The sequence below is a fragment of the Physcomitrium patens genome, chromosome 7 (genome assembly GCF_059467195.1).
Source record: "Physcomitrium patens ecotype Gransden chromosome 7, ASM5946719v1, whole genome shotgun sequence".
NCBI classification, from domain to species: Eukaryota; Viridiplantae; Streptophyta; class Bryopsida; order Funariales; family Funariaceae; genus Physcomitrium; species Physcomitrium patens.
This window is the reverse complement of record NC_143416.1, coordinates 6,913,373-6,928,097: the sequence shown is the minus strand read 5'-3', so window position 1 is coordinate 6,928,097 and position 14,725 is coordinate 6,913,373.

The following is a 14,725-nucleotide window of genomic DNA, read 5'->3' as shown; positions in this document are numbered from 1 at the left end:
TATTTTCTACTATAATTAATAGTAGAACGTTTATTCTTTCTATATGGGTAGAAATGGTCTTGACTATGACTACCTTGATACTTATGAGCACGTTTCCCATGTTTATATAATTTCTTCTTAGACTTTAAAATATTAAGTGTATGAAATTCTGAAACTGTAGTTCCAATAGGATGAGCTTTCGTATTGGGTAAGAGTAGCTCATTTTGCTTCTCTGCAAGAAGTAGATAGGACATGAGATCAGAGTGACTCTGAAATTTCATGTTTTTGTATTGTTGTGCAAGCACAGCAAATACAAGACGAAATGTAGAGAGAGTTTTTTCAATCATTTTTTCTTTAGAAATACTTTGTCCACATAATCGTAATTGTGAGACAATACTATACATTTCACTATTGAAAGCATTTAAATTTGGAAAATCCAAGACGTATAAGTAAGTCCAATTATGACGTGCACGTGGAAGAAAAATGGTCTTTTGATGATCAAACCTAGATTTAAGATTCTTCCAAAATTCTGCAGGATCTTCCATTTTCAAATATTGATGTTGTAATGTAGGTATAACATGACAATGAAGGAAAAGAAGTACTTTCCAACAAACAGCAGGAAATATAGAAATACTTGTTGTAGGAGATTTTTCAAATATAAAGGCATCCGAAAGTTGTTTTACAAATAAATTTATTTTTTTTATTTTTGCCCATAATAGATAATTGTTTCCATCCACAGTCAATGGTGGAAATAAAAGAGCTTGAAAATGTTGGGATGCACTGGTAATAGTTGGAACCATAGTAGAAGCAGTTAAAGATGTTGAAGCACTCATTATAAATAAAGTTGTAAAGAATATACAATATCAAGTAAAAAAGTTGAGTAAAACGTACCTTAAAATATAAAGTCAAATAAAATGATAAACTTGAACTTGAAAAAACAAAAATATATAATTCATATATATATATATATATATATATATATATATATATATATATATATATATATATATATATATTTTTAAAGAAAGAGTTGTAGATTAAGGCAGCAGAACAGCAGTAAGATGGCGGCAGCAAGCAGCGGTATGGCGATAGGGTGGCAGCGGCGGGTACCAGTAGTGGGCAACTGTCACGGCCATAATCATGTAAGCTAATAATTACATATACAAATAGGTAGAAATAAATAAAAGTAGGTAAAAGTAAATTAATTCTATAATATTTAATATAAAAGCTTCTTAGAAGCTTCCTAGACGTTGCTTTGACTTCATAGGTGTCTTTAATTGACTTTTTGGATTAGAAACGTGATCAACAAGTTGGCCATGTGCCACACATGTTGTTAGATTGAAGATCAAGCTAACTATATAACCCACACGTAGAAAAACTTGCCTTGTAAGTCAAGGCATATGTCCTACAAAGTCAACACATATTGGAGGTCCTATAGAATGTCGCCACGTAGTCCCTAGTTAGATAGTATATATTGAGACAAGAGTGAAGGCTTCTTCACTCTTGTCAACTCCTTTCTTGCTTCTAGTCTAGTTTCAAGGGTCTCTAGTTTTCTTGTCTTTTGGCAATAGCCATTCCAATTTTTCTTTCAATATATATACTTATTTATATATATTTTATTACCTCTCTTTGAGTAAAGGCTTACTTGTCTGAATTGTTTTTTCATCGAGTTCTTATCCTTTACAGATTGACAAGAGTACACCTACAATATTAGAGCTTTGTCTAATCTTAATTAAGAGTAGATTAGTCCTTTTTCTTGATAAGATATAAGCGTATTAGAAGTTGCGGATTACCCTCTTCTAAACTGATATTGTCCTTAGTATTTTCTTTGTCGGCAAGTCCTCTTTTCTATTTGTCTTGAGCGATATTAGATATCTTCTCTCTTTTAAATGTTATCATGGCAGAACTTCTTGAAATGAAGAGTGCAATGGTACAAATGCAAGAGCAATTGAGGAAGTTAATGCTTACAATGCATCAACTCAATTTACCACCACAAGGAGCAACAAGATTGGCAAGAAGTGAAGATATAGAAATGGTTGGAGCTGCTTCAACATCTACACCAAACCATGTCCTTTCTCCTATGGTGGAACGCCCTTCAAATGTTAGAGAACCATGAATTGCCCTATCTGAGAAGTTTGATGGCACCAGATCCAAGTTTCGAGGATTTATCAATCAAGTGCAACTTCTGATTGAACTTCAATCCCAAAGCTATCCAACTCCAGGATCACAAGTTAGATTCATTGGTACGCTTCTTTCAGGTTCGGCACTATCGTGGTTTTCATCTTTTCTTGAACGATGAGATCCAATATTGGATAATCTAGAGGTTTTTTTGGCAGAGTTTCAATCCATGTATGGAGAACATGATCCGTATTTTACGATAAGGTAATCGATCAGTAACATTATATGCTTCATAATTTTGACAACTTGCAACTGATATCAAGTGGGATGATGCTGCACTTATTAGCCAATTTCTCTACGGATTACAATATGAGGTAAAAAAATTAATGCTCAACTTATCTAATCCTCAAACATTGAGTCAAGCAATTGACTTTGCTGTGAAGTGCGACAATCGCCTTTTTGAATTCCGATCTGAGAACTGTACAAGTGGACTTCAACGTTACTATAATTCAATGGCAACACCAACACCTCTTCAACACATACATTCAGAAGTAGAGGATATGCAAATTGATGCAGTACGTTTCAAACCTCTTACTGAGCAAGAAAAGACTCGTCATCGTCAAGAAGGATTATGTTTATATTGTGAAAAACCAAAGCACATTGCTCAACATTGTCCAAAGAAACGACGCAATCACAAAATGAGGAGTATGGTTGTGAAAGAAGATAATATGTCGGAAAACGAGTTTGTCCAGCTACAATAGGGACCGTCCAGCTAGAACCTTGCACAACTTCTAGTAAAGGTCCTATTCTCTCCTCAAAGCCCTCTCCTTGTTTTACATTAAATGTTATTTTACAACCTAAATATTACAAAGTCTCTGCCTTGTTAGATTCAGGAGCCTCAGCGTGTTTTTTAGATGAAGAATTTACTAAAAGACATAGCATATCTTTAGTAAAGAAAACTAAACCTGTTCATGTAGAAGTCATAGATGGTCGTCCATTGTCTTCTGGAGATATTACTCACAAAATCCTTACTATAGAAGTAATAATCAATGGTCATAATAGTTTTGTAGTATTTAATATCATTAGATCTCCCTCTAATCCAGTTATTTTAGGTTTATCGTGGTTAAAAAAATACAACCCTCAAATAGACTGGATTTTCCGAACTCTTACTTTCTCTAAAAGTATAACTAATAAAGTAGTTAAGCAAGTAGAGAGTCATAAGTCCAGTTCAATTAAACCCGTATTTATAGGTGCAAAAGCTTTCTTGCATACTGCTATGAAAGAATCACCATACATTATTTATGCTACACCCGTTTCTACTGGTGAAAAGACTTCAAGTGGCATTCCAAGCCAATATCAAGAATTTCAAGATGTATTTGAATGTGGATACACTCTTGGAACATCGTCCCTATGATTGCTCAATTGACCTTCAAGAAGGAGCACAACCGCCATTCGAACCAATCTATAGTTTATCACAAAATGAGTTGGCTGAACTCAAGGAGTATATTGAAGAAAATCTAGCTAAGAATTTCATACGCCATTCTAAATCCCCGGCAGGAGCTCCAATTCTATTTGTGAAGAAAAAAGATGGATCATTGCGGATGTATGTTGATTATTGAGGACTCAACAAGATTACCATCAAAAATAGGTATCCACTACCTTTAGTATCCGGACTTCTAGATCAACTGAATCAAGCTAAGATCTATACAAAAATAGATCTTCGGGGAGCATACAATCTAGTACGCATCAAAGAAGGAGTTGAATGGAAGACTGCGTTTTGAATTAGGTATAGACATTTTGAATACAACGTCATGCCTTTTGGACTTACAAATGCACCAGCAGCTTTTCAACATCTAATGAATGATGATTTTTGAGAGTTTTTGGATGATTTTGTGGTATGTTATCTAGACGACATCTTGATCTATTCTAAGAATCCAAAAAAATATGAACTTCATGTTCGTCGTGTGTTACAAAAATTAAAAGATGTAGGACTCTATGCCAAGATAGAAAAGTGTGTAATCCACACTACTCAAGTCGATTTCTGAGGTTACATCATTTCAAATGATGGACTTATGATAGATCCTTAGAAAGTTCAAACTATTATAGATTGGAAGATCCCAAAAACGGTAAGAGATGTCCAATGTTTTTTGGGATTTGCCAACTACTATTGGATCTTCATCAAAGACTTCTCTCGAGTTGCAGCTCCACTTACACGTTTGACTTGTAAAGACAAACTCCAATAGAATCAAGAAGCGGAAGTTGCTTTTGAATCTTTAAAGACAGTGTTTGTTTCTCCACCAATCTTGTATCTTGTTGATTTTTCCAAAGCATTCTTTATGGAAACAGATGCATCAGACTTTGCTCTGGGTGCGGTTTTATCACAAATGGGAACAGATGACAAACTTCATCTAGTAGCCTTTCATTCAAGAAAATTCTCAGCAGCATAAATCAATTATGAGATCCATGACAAAGAACTTCTTGCAATTGTGGATTCTTTTCAAGAATAGCATCATTATCTAGAAGGCGTTTCTAGTCCAGTCAGTATATATATGGATCACAAGAACCTCGAATATTTTATGTGAGCACGCGTATTAAATCGTCGCCAAGCTCGTTGGAACATGTATTTATCAAGATTCGAGTTCATCATCACTTATCGGCTAGGAAAATAACAAGGTTTATCGGATGCCTTGTCTACACATTCTTATCTTATACCAAAAGAAGAAGATGTAGCTTTTGAGCAACAAAGAACGGTTCTCTTGAAGCCGGAACAATTTCATCTTCGAGCAATAAAATCAACATTGACTGTTGATTTAACTTTTCTTAAGCAAGTCCAGTTAAGTATGTCTTCAGACCCTCTTGTTCGTGATATCAATAACAATTCTTCTAAATCTCATGATCTATCTAAATTTGAATTCAAGAACAACCTACTCTATTTTGAAGGACGCCTATATGTTCCAGAAGGAGAAGCACGTTTACGTGTTCTTCAAGCTCGTCACGACTTCCCAACAGCAGGATATTTTGGATATAATAAGACTTTAGAGTTGATATCTAGGGATTTTAGGTGGCCTCAAATGTGGAAGGCAGTTAAAGATTTTGTACAATCATGTGATGTTTGCTCAAGATCGAAAACTCCTCGTCATCGACCTTTTAGACTTCTTCAGCCATTACCCATTCCAGAACAACCATGGTCTTCTGTTTCTATGGACTTCATCACGGATCTTCCAATCTCAAGTTCTTATGACTCTATATTCGTGATAGTAGATCGTTTTACCAAGATGGCACATTTTGTACTATGTACAAAATCTATCACACGTGAAGAAACAACTAAGCTCTTTCTTGACAATATCTATCGCTATCATGGATTACCTAAGGATATTATATCAGATAGGGGAACTCAATTTGTATCAAGATTTTGGCGGACTCTTTTCAAGATTCTTAAAGTGGATATAAAACTATCTTCGGCATTCCATCCTCAAACTGATGGACAAACGGAGCGTGTTAATCAAGTTTTGGAGCAATATTTAAGATGTACCATTAATTACCAACAAGATGATTGGACAACTCTTTTGCCATTGGCAGAGTTTGCTTACAATAACACGGTACACTCTTCTACAAAACAAACACCTTTCTTTGCTAATTATGGTTACCATCCACGACTTGATACTTTTGACTTTTCAAAAGTTGATAATCCTGCTACGAAAGATTTAGCAATTCATTTATCAGAGCTACATGCAACGATGAAGGCACAGTTGAAAGAGGCTCAAGAACAACAAAAGGTCAATGCGGATGTTTATCGAAAGGAACAACCATCATTCTTCTAGGGTGATAAGGTATGGTTATTTCATCGCAATATCAAGACCACTCGTCCTTGTGACAAGTTGGACTATCGAAGGTTGGGACCATTTTCTATTTCTATACAAATCAATCCAGTTGCATATCGTTTACATCTACCGGAGTCAATGAAAATCCATCCAGTATTCCATGTGTCTCTTTTTGAACCATACTAGATAGTGGATATACCAAGAAGACGACAAGCTCCACCTCCTCCTATAGAAGTAGATAATAATGAAGAGTTTGAAGTAGAAGAAGTCTTAGATTCAAGGCGACGCCAAAATAAATTAGAATATCTTGTCCATTGGCACGGATATAGTATTAGTGAACGTACATGGGAGCCAATAAAGAATCTTACAAATGCAGCAAAGGTGGTGGAGGCTTTTCATCGACGACATCCATCAAAATCAAGATGAAAACCTTCTTTATAAAAGAAACAACATCTAGGCAAGATAACATTCTACTTTCAATTCTTGTTCGTAGCTTCGTTGTAGTAGTGATGCTCAGGAGATGGAGAACCAACAACGAGTGGATTGAACTCAAGAGCCTTCATTTGCTGACTTGTTGGACGAGACATTACGATTGTCACAACCTTCAAGACGATGCAATCGAGATGAAGATCTTCAAGAACAACATGTTCTTCCTCGAATTGATAGTGAGATACAACGCGTTTGGTATCACGATTTAGGAAGGGACTCCCGATGTTTAGTGATTTTGCTAGAGGTAGGAACAACTCCTGATGGTGTTCCAAATATTCTATTCGAAGGAAGTTACGAAGGCCTCAACAATGATCAAATAATTGGGTGGTCTTCCCGCCTTGGTATAGGACACTACCGATGGTTGAGAGGTCCTATCGATCATCTTCGAAGAGAACAAAGATCAGAATATGTAGCGAATATAATTCGTCGCATCATAGATTTTATCAACATATGATGACCGCTCCTCGTGGAACTCGTCTCTAGAAGGGGGGGTAATGTCACGAACATAATCATGTAAGCTAATAATTACATATACAAATAGGTAGAAATAAATAAAAGTAGGTAAAAGTAAATTAATTCTATAATATTTAATATAAAAGCTTCTTAGAAGCTTCCTAGACGTTGCTTTGACTTCATAGGTGTCTTTAATTGACTTTTTGGATTAGAAACGTGATCAACAAGTTGGCCATGTGCCACACATGTTGTTAGCTTGAAGATCAAGCTAACTATGTAACCCACACGTAGAAAAACTTGCCTTGTAAGTCAAGGCATGTGTCCTACAAAGTCAACACATATTGGAGGTCCTATAGAACGTCGCCACGTAGTCCTTAGTTAGATAGTATATATAGAGACAAGAGTGAAGGCTTCTTCACTCTTGTCAACTCCTTTCTTGCTTCTAGTCTAGTTTCAAGGGTCTCTAGTTTTCTTGTCTTTTGGCAATAGCCATTCCAGTTTTTCTTTCAATATATATACTTATTTATATATATTTTGTTACCTCTCTTTGAGTGAAGGCTCACTTGTCTGAATTATTTTTTCATCGAGTTCTTGTCCTTGACAGCAACGGTGGGCAACGGCGGGCGATGGCGGTAGCGGGATTAGGGCGGCGACGGCGACGGGCGACAGCGTCAGTGGCATTAGGATGGCAACAACGATAGATGACAGCATCAGCGGCAGATCGGTGGCAAGCGCGGGTCGTAACATGGAGTAGTGAGCAAACAAAGGGTGGATCAAGTATTGAGAGCAAGTAAGGCCGAGAAAGGAACAAGTGCTCTAAGCAAGCAGCTAATATGTAAGGGGCCAGCAAAAAGAACAAGATCATGACCCAAACACTGAGCAAGGGTAGCAACAGGTTTGAAGAGTCAAAGACTAGAGCAAAAAATTGTGATAGTGTGTAGAAGAGAATCGTGCTAATAACGCGTTGAGAATGTTTAGAAAGACATAAGAGTAATAGTAAGTTATATATACACACAAGAGTAGTAGTAAATCATACACACACACAAGAGTAGTAGTAAGTCATACACACACACAAGAGTAGTAGTAAGTCATACACACAAGAGGGTTTCTAAGGAGAGAGAGCTTCACATACACAAAATCTATTCATCTTGTTGTGTCTCGTATACAAGAAGAGAAAAGAGGAGAGGATAAACAATACTTCTCCACTAGACTCTAAATACTATAGCTATGGTAATTACTGTAGTCTATAATAAATATTATGGAGAGCGCTAGCTACATTTAATGATCTCAACACTTTCTCACTTTTTATGGTACACATCACCTTTGTCTCACAAAAGATATATTAAACTAACAACTTTAATAAAATTAAAAAAATAAAATACTCAAAGTGTAATTGTTACAAGAAATTAACATACTTTATGTCTGCAACATTGTCTACATGTAATTGCTTTAAGTTGCTATAAAAGACTTAGTTCAAAAATTTGTGAGTTTTTCTTTTTATCTGTTTCCTTTATTTCAAAAGCTAGCAAAGGTACATTCTTCAACACATTTAGTTAAAAATTTAGTAAAGTCTCAAAGCAAAGTAACTACAATAATGAAATTGTAATATAATTTACAGAATGAAGGAAAGTGACACGTTAATATTGATCAAGTTGAACAAGCATATAATTTATACCTTGCATATCTGCAAATTCAATTGGAAGTGGCAATGCGATTGAAGAAGACTTGAAAATGGCATAGGAGTGACAACAGCATTCATCCACATAACGATGGTATCATGGACCATGGAATCCACCATAACCGCAATTCCACACACACATAAAAAATGACATGGAGTTAGGCATCACGCTTCCCATTTCCATTTTAGTTTTGCATTCTGTTTTTATACTGTATAGAGAAATCCAGAAATTCACCTACACTGAATTTGAGAGAACATGGTATAGATGCCAAAAGTCTTTTTGCAAAACGAAAACATATCAACCCTGGCGTCACATTAAACAAATGCTTCGTGGGGTTCCTGTAAGCGCCAAGACAGGAAGGTGGCATTTCATGCCACCTTTTGGACCCCAGTGTCAGGGAATCTTACTGGTGGTGGCCCCGCCAGCGGCTCGCCACCGAAGAAAGCAAAAAAAGTGCCGACGAATTAAGTGAGACAAGACAAACCTACAACCGTTCATGTCACAGAGAAGATGCCGGTGGCGCTGCAGCCCCACGTTGTGGCGCCCACTGCCAGCCCATGAAATTGTTGAGCTGGTGACCTGGAGTTGAAATCCGATACATGCGCGCATTCTGGTGGGAAAGACGGACGGGCAGATCTGAGCGCACAATTGCTGAACTAACGACATGCCGATCTAGTACCAATGCTCAAGCCTCGAGATGGAACTGAAAGAAGAAAAAATAAAAAAATAAAAAATAAAAAACACACACACACACACACACAACTAGCCTAGAGTTAGAATCATAAGCATTGAGCATTGAGTTGAATCACTAAGAATGACCCACAAGTTATTCTCTTTTGGCACAATGACCCCCAATTTTGCACCCCACTCACTACTTTATCATCCATTGGGTGATCTTCTAACAAGTTCTGTTTTTGTGCATCAGCTTTGAATTCCAAGATGGCGGGCAGGTGATCACTTTGAATTTCAAGCTGGCACTAATTTTATATTTAATAAATCAATTAAAAAAACTATCTGAATTGGTAATATAGTCTATATTCATATTTAGTTAGTTGGTTAGTTTTTTTTTTTTTTTTTTTTTTTTTTTTTTTGTATCAACAACAACAAGAAAAATATTTTTAGCCTTATATTTGAGACTTAAAACTACTTGATTTTTTTTCTCTCTTTATACATTCTAGCTTAACCATTTGCCTTTGTGGTTATTTATTCTTCTTCAAATAGTTACATATTCATGTCTATCTTTCTATTAGCGATGGACTCAATCTATTTTAATATAAATTATAAGATATTTGGTTCTTACTAGGATCAAGTATCTCTAACTTGCCTATTAGTCTCTTGAGCTTGTTAGTTTGGTTTTTATGTAGATTAAATATCTCCAACCTACATTTGATTGTCTTGACCCTATTGGTTCAAATCCCTTAAGTAGATCAATTCTTCAAACCAACTTTTAATTAAGTAAGATAATAATAATAAGCTTGATAAGGTATAATCTAATTTTTCTTTTAAGAGAATTTGAGGCCTAAATCACAAGCTACACAAATATTGATGTTGTAATATTATCGCCATGGACATATATATTTATTCCAATAATTATATATATAATTAGGTAGAAATAGGTGAAAGTAAAATAATTTTATAATATCTTCTAGAAAAACTTTCTAGAAGCTTCATAGATGTGATTTTGACTATATATGTGTTTGTAATTGATTAATAGGTTAGTATAGAATAGATAAATAAACTTTGTGATAAGTTATTGGTTGGTTATTGACAACCTTGAGAATTAGATTGATAGTTAGGCAGTTTAGTTAGTAACAATAGGTTGTTAGTGGAATAAATGGTTAAGAATTCAAAGGGTCATAATCTTTTGAATCCGCTGGCCGACGGATCATCTTTTTGGTAGGATAAATAGGTTGAGGAAAGAGAGATGGGAGCCAGACTGTGAGAGTCGTAAGCTTGGATAAGCTTGATCCTACCTCTTTATTTTCTTTATTATTTGCTTATGAAGAATTGTGATTGAGAGAAGTATTGTTGAATTGATAATTATAGAATGGATTATGGATTGGATTAAGACAGAAGTATTAAACCCCGATGTTTTGTAGTTTGATACTTGATTTCAGATAGCCAGAATATAGTCAATTGTGATACTAACAGACACAATTCATATAACCAGTCTTTCCTCGTGTTCGAACCCACCTCTATTAGTTCAATTACTTTGGTCTATTGAAGCTTGAATGCAACAAGAACAAGATTTTGGCTTCATTGCCAAGAAAATGATAACAATATGAAATGTTTGAAATTGATTGCATGGAAGATGGAATTATATGTTGAATGAGAGCGTAAAAAGAATCAGTTTTAGGATCACAAATATGTGGGTTATAATTCAAGGCAGTATTGATTTTGTAAAGAAAAATAAAAGATTATGAGTGATAATCATGGGGAGAGGATTATCAAAGAATTAATCGACGAACAAAAGAAAGACAGGAGCAATTACGCATAAGAAATAGCCTACGAGAACGACAAAAAAGAATTACAGGTTCAACAAAAACCAAAGGAAGAAAAATTCAGATTCAAATAGTAAAGAGACTAGTGATAACACCAATGGCCACGAGAGTGCCAAAAGTACCAATTGCAGTACAAATGGGAGCAGTAGGAGACCGAACTACAAGTGTGGTACCATTACCTACTTTTAGTGGTTGCTTGGGCTCTGATCTCGATCACCATATATTTCAATTCTTGACAGCGTGCGTGACTAATAATGGTAGAACTGAAGACATTTGGTTGAGATGGTTGCTAGCAACTTTAAAAGATACAGCTTTTGAATGGTATATTCGGCAACCAATGAATAGATTTTTCAATTGGGAGGCCTTGAGGAATGCCTTCCTAATCCATTTTAAACCAATTGGATTTGAAGATCGGCTTCGAGAAAGTTTTATAAATAGGAAGATGTTTGTGGGAGAATTCTTAGAGTCCTATTGTGGTCGGATCACAGATATACTTCATAAATGGTCAAATAATCAAATGCCAGATGCGTTTATATTGTCAATATTAATCAATGGTTTGCATCCACCAGAATTCAAAATATTTGTAAAAGAGGCTCGACCAGCTATGGTAGAAGCATCGTTGGTACAAGTAAAGATGTGGGAAGAATGTCATTATGACCAATTGTTAATAGTGGGAGCCACGATGATTTGAAGTTCAAGAAGCGAACAAATATAACCGAGAAATATGTCAATGGATAATTATCCACAAATGGCAGCTTCCAATATGAAGAATGTTATGTTGCAACAACCAATTAATGCTACACCACTCTAAGCAATAGTGCCAATAACGATGACACCTTATTTTACATCGCCAACCTATCAACAACCAGAGTTGTTCACAAATGCGACTGTTAAAGATTCAAATAAAGCCTTATAATTAAATCTAATAAAGAAAATAGAAGAATTGGCCGAAAATTTGGCTAAAGATAAGGAGAAATGACATAAGCCTTCTAATACGAGACCTAATGTATGGTGTAATAATTGTAAGGAATAAGGTCATTTTGATATGGAATGTCCATCACCCAGACAAACGGGTGTTCAATGTACATTTTACGGAGGAAAGCACCCTATCCAAAACTACTGGCATTTACAAAGGCAACAACAATTCAGTAATCAGACCATGATCCCACCGACTTAATCGAAAGTCAATCAAGTTCAAATGGGAAATATGTATGGATGGAATGGAAATCGATCTAATCGACAAAATCAAACATTCAATAATTTTTAAAGTTCTAATTTTAATCAGGGGTCTACATCAAACCCCCAGAACTACGAGAAGGAGTAGTAGATGTATCAGCAATATGCTCCACCAGCGTCATTGAACCAAGTACACTCCGTACAAATGGGACAACCAGGATGATTTTTTAACCCTACATGGAACAAATCTAGTAGGTATATATCAGTGGAGACACCCAATATGCCAGATGGAGGGAGGGGGGGGTGCAAGAAGACCATTTCATTGTTCCGTTGTAGACAGATAGGTCATTATGCGAGTGAATGTCCCAATCCCAGAGCCAGTGATGATTATGCACCAGTATGTATGAATTACAAGCAGTCGGGACATACTTATCAGCAATGTAATGCTCCGTTCAATTTCAATAATCGAGATCAATAGATCCAAAGCCAAAGAAAAATAGAAGAGATAAATCAAGGTCCTCAAGATTTACCAATTCATCGGATAGAAGTAATCCAAGCTATCCTTACAAGAAGTAAGCAAAAAGAAAAAGGACCAATTCAATATTTGGATGATCATGAAACGAAGGATCAATTGGACCCAATTACGGGGACATCCAATTCAGGTCCTGACATGGGTCCCTTACTCAGTATAAGACCTGAATCGGTTGTGCACCTCAATGAGATACCAATTACGGAGGCTTCGGTTCCGTGTCAAGGTGTTTCGTTCTCTACACAGTTTTGAAAAACGTCATTTCCATTGAAAGATCCTCTAAGAGGCGTGAATTCCAAAAAACCAATATCAGTCCAATTGGCAGAACAATCTTACCCATTGAAAGAAACGATTTTACAGGCTCCGTCAAATTGAGTTCCAGTAGTTTTATCAATTTCCAATATAGAAAAAACCAATTTATCTGCGTTGGTGTCTAGGACTGGGAAGAAGAAATAGATATTAGAAATTACCACTAATACAAAACCATATGATATTCTAAAAGATTTGGGCACCATACGACCCATGATCTCTATGAAGCAACTATTGGAGGTAGCACCTGAGTGTCAAACTATCTTGAATTTCTCATTAATTTGTTGCAGATCTCGAAATAAAGAAATCCGAGAAGTAAGTTTGAATCCTAATCTGGGTGCACCTATGATTGATGTCTCAATTGATGGAATGTTATTATCGGGAGTGCAAGTAGACGGAGGATCTAGTGTAAATCTTATCAATGCTACTACAATGGAGGAGTTGGGTTTGAATCACTTATTGTCTACTATAGTAGTTTTGAGAATGACTAACTCCAATCGAGTTAAACCTATGGGTAATTTATGAAGTATTGATACAATAATTGTAGAGATTACCTACAAAATTGATTATATTATTTTTCAATTACGAAGCTCTATATTATCATATCTAATTTTATTATGATGATCGTGGTTATATCAAGCTAAAGCTCGAAATGACTGGGACAGTGGTACATTGAAAATTAAAAAAGGTAATGATAAAATTGTGCTTTAAATGTACTGTGTCCAATATCACAGAGAAACCCAAGTTGTCAGTTTAGAATTCATGTCGGATTGTGAAGATGAATCTATAGAAGAAGAAATTGGTGCATCTGACCCAATTTATGCTGATACAAGGTAAGTTGTCGAGCACACAAGAATAAACTACCAATGCAAGGGACTAGGAGAGTACTTAGTTCCTCCAAATGTTATTGACGATTTTGATCATATGATTGCATATTCGATGAATAGACAGGATGTTAATCACGTTAGTACTATTGAACTAGAGTTGAAAAGTTCTAATATGTCAGATTTTATGAAAGATTTTAGAATTGAGTAGAACATCAGTCCAGAGACACCTGAAATTCCACGATGTCAACTAATTAATTTAGGTACATGGGAGGCTCTCTAAATCATATAGATTTACGACGGTATAAAAGGTAAGGAGAAAGAAATTTGGATGGATTAATTTTTATGGCATAAAACTGCTTTCCCATGGTCGTATGCGGATTTGAAAGAAATTCCAACTAAAGTTTGTGAGCATCGAATTATAGAGGAGGAGAAAACTACACCAGTATGTCAAAGACAACATCGACTTAATCCAAAATACTCACTTATGGTAAAAGAAGAATTGAATAAACTCTTGGAGGTTGGATTTATCTATCCTGTTCCTTTTAGTGAATGGATTTTACCGATTGTCATGGTATCGAAAAAAAATGGAAAAATTTGCATCTACTAAGATTTCTGAAAATTAAATGTGGCTACAAAGAAGGATTATTTTTCTTTACCATTCACGGATAGTATATTGGATGTCGTTGCTGGACATGAATGTTATTCATTTCTTGATGGATTCTCTGGTTATAATCAAGTTAAGATTACAAAAGAAGACTAGTTAAAAACTACTTTTATTACGGATTAGAGGACCTTTGCCTATAAGGTTATGCCATTTGGGCTTTGTAATGCACCAGCTACATTT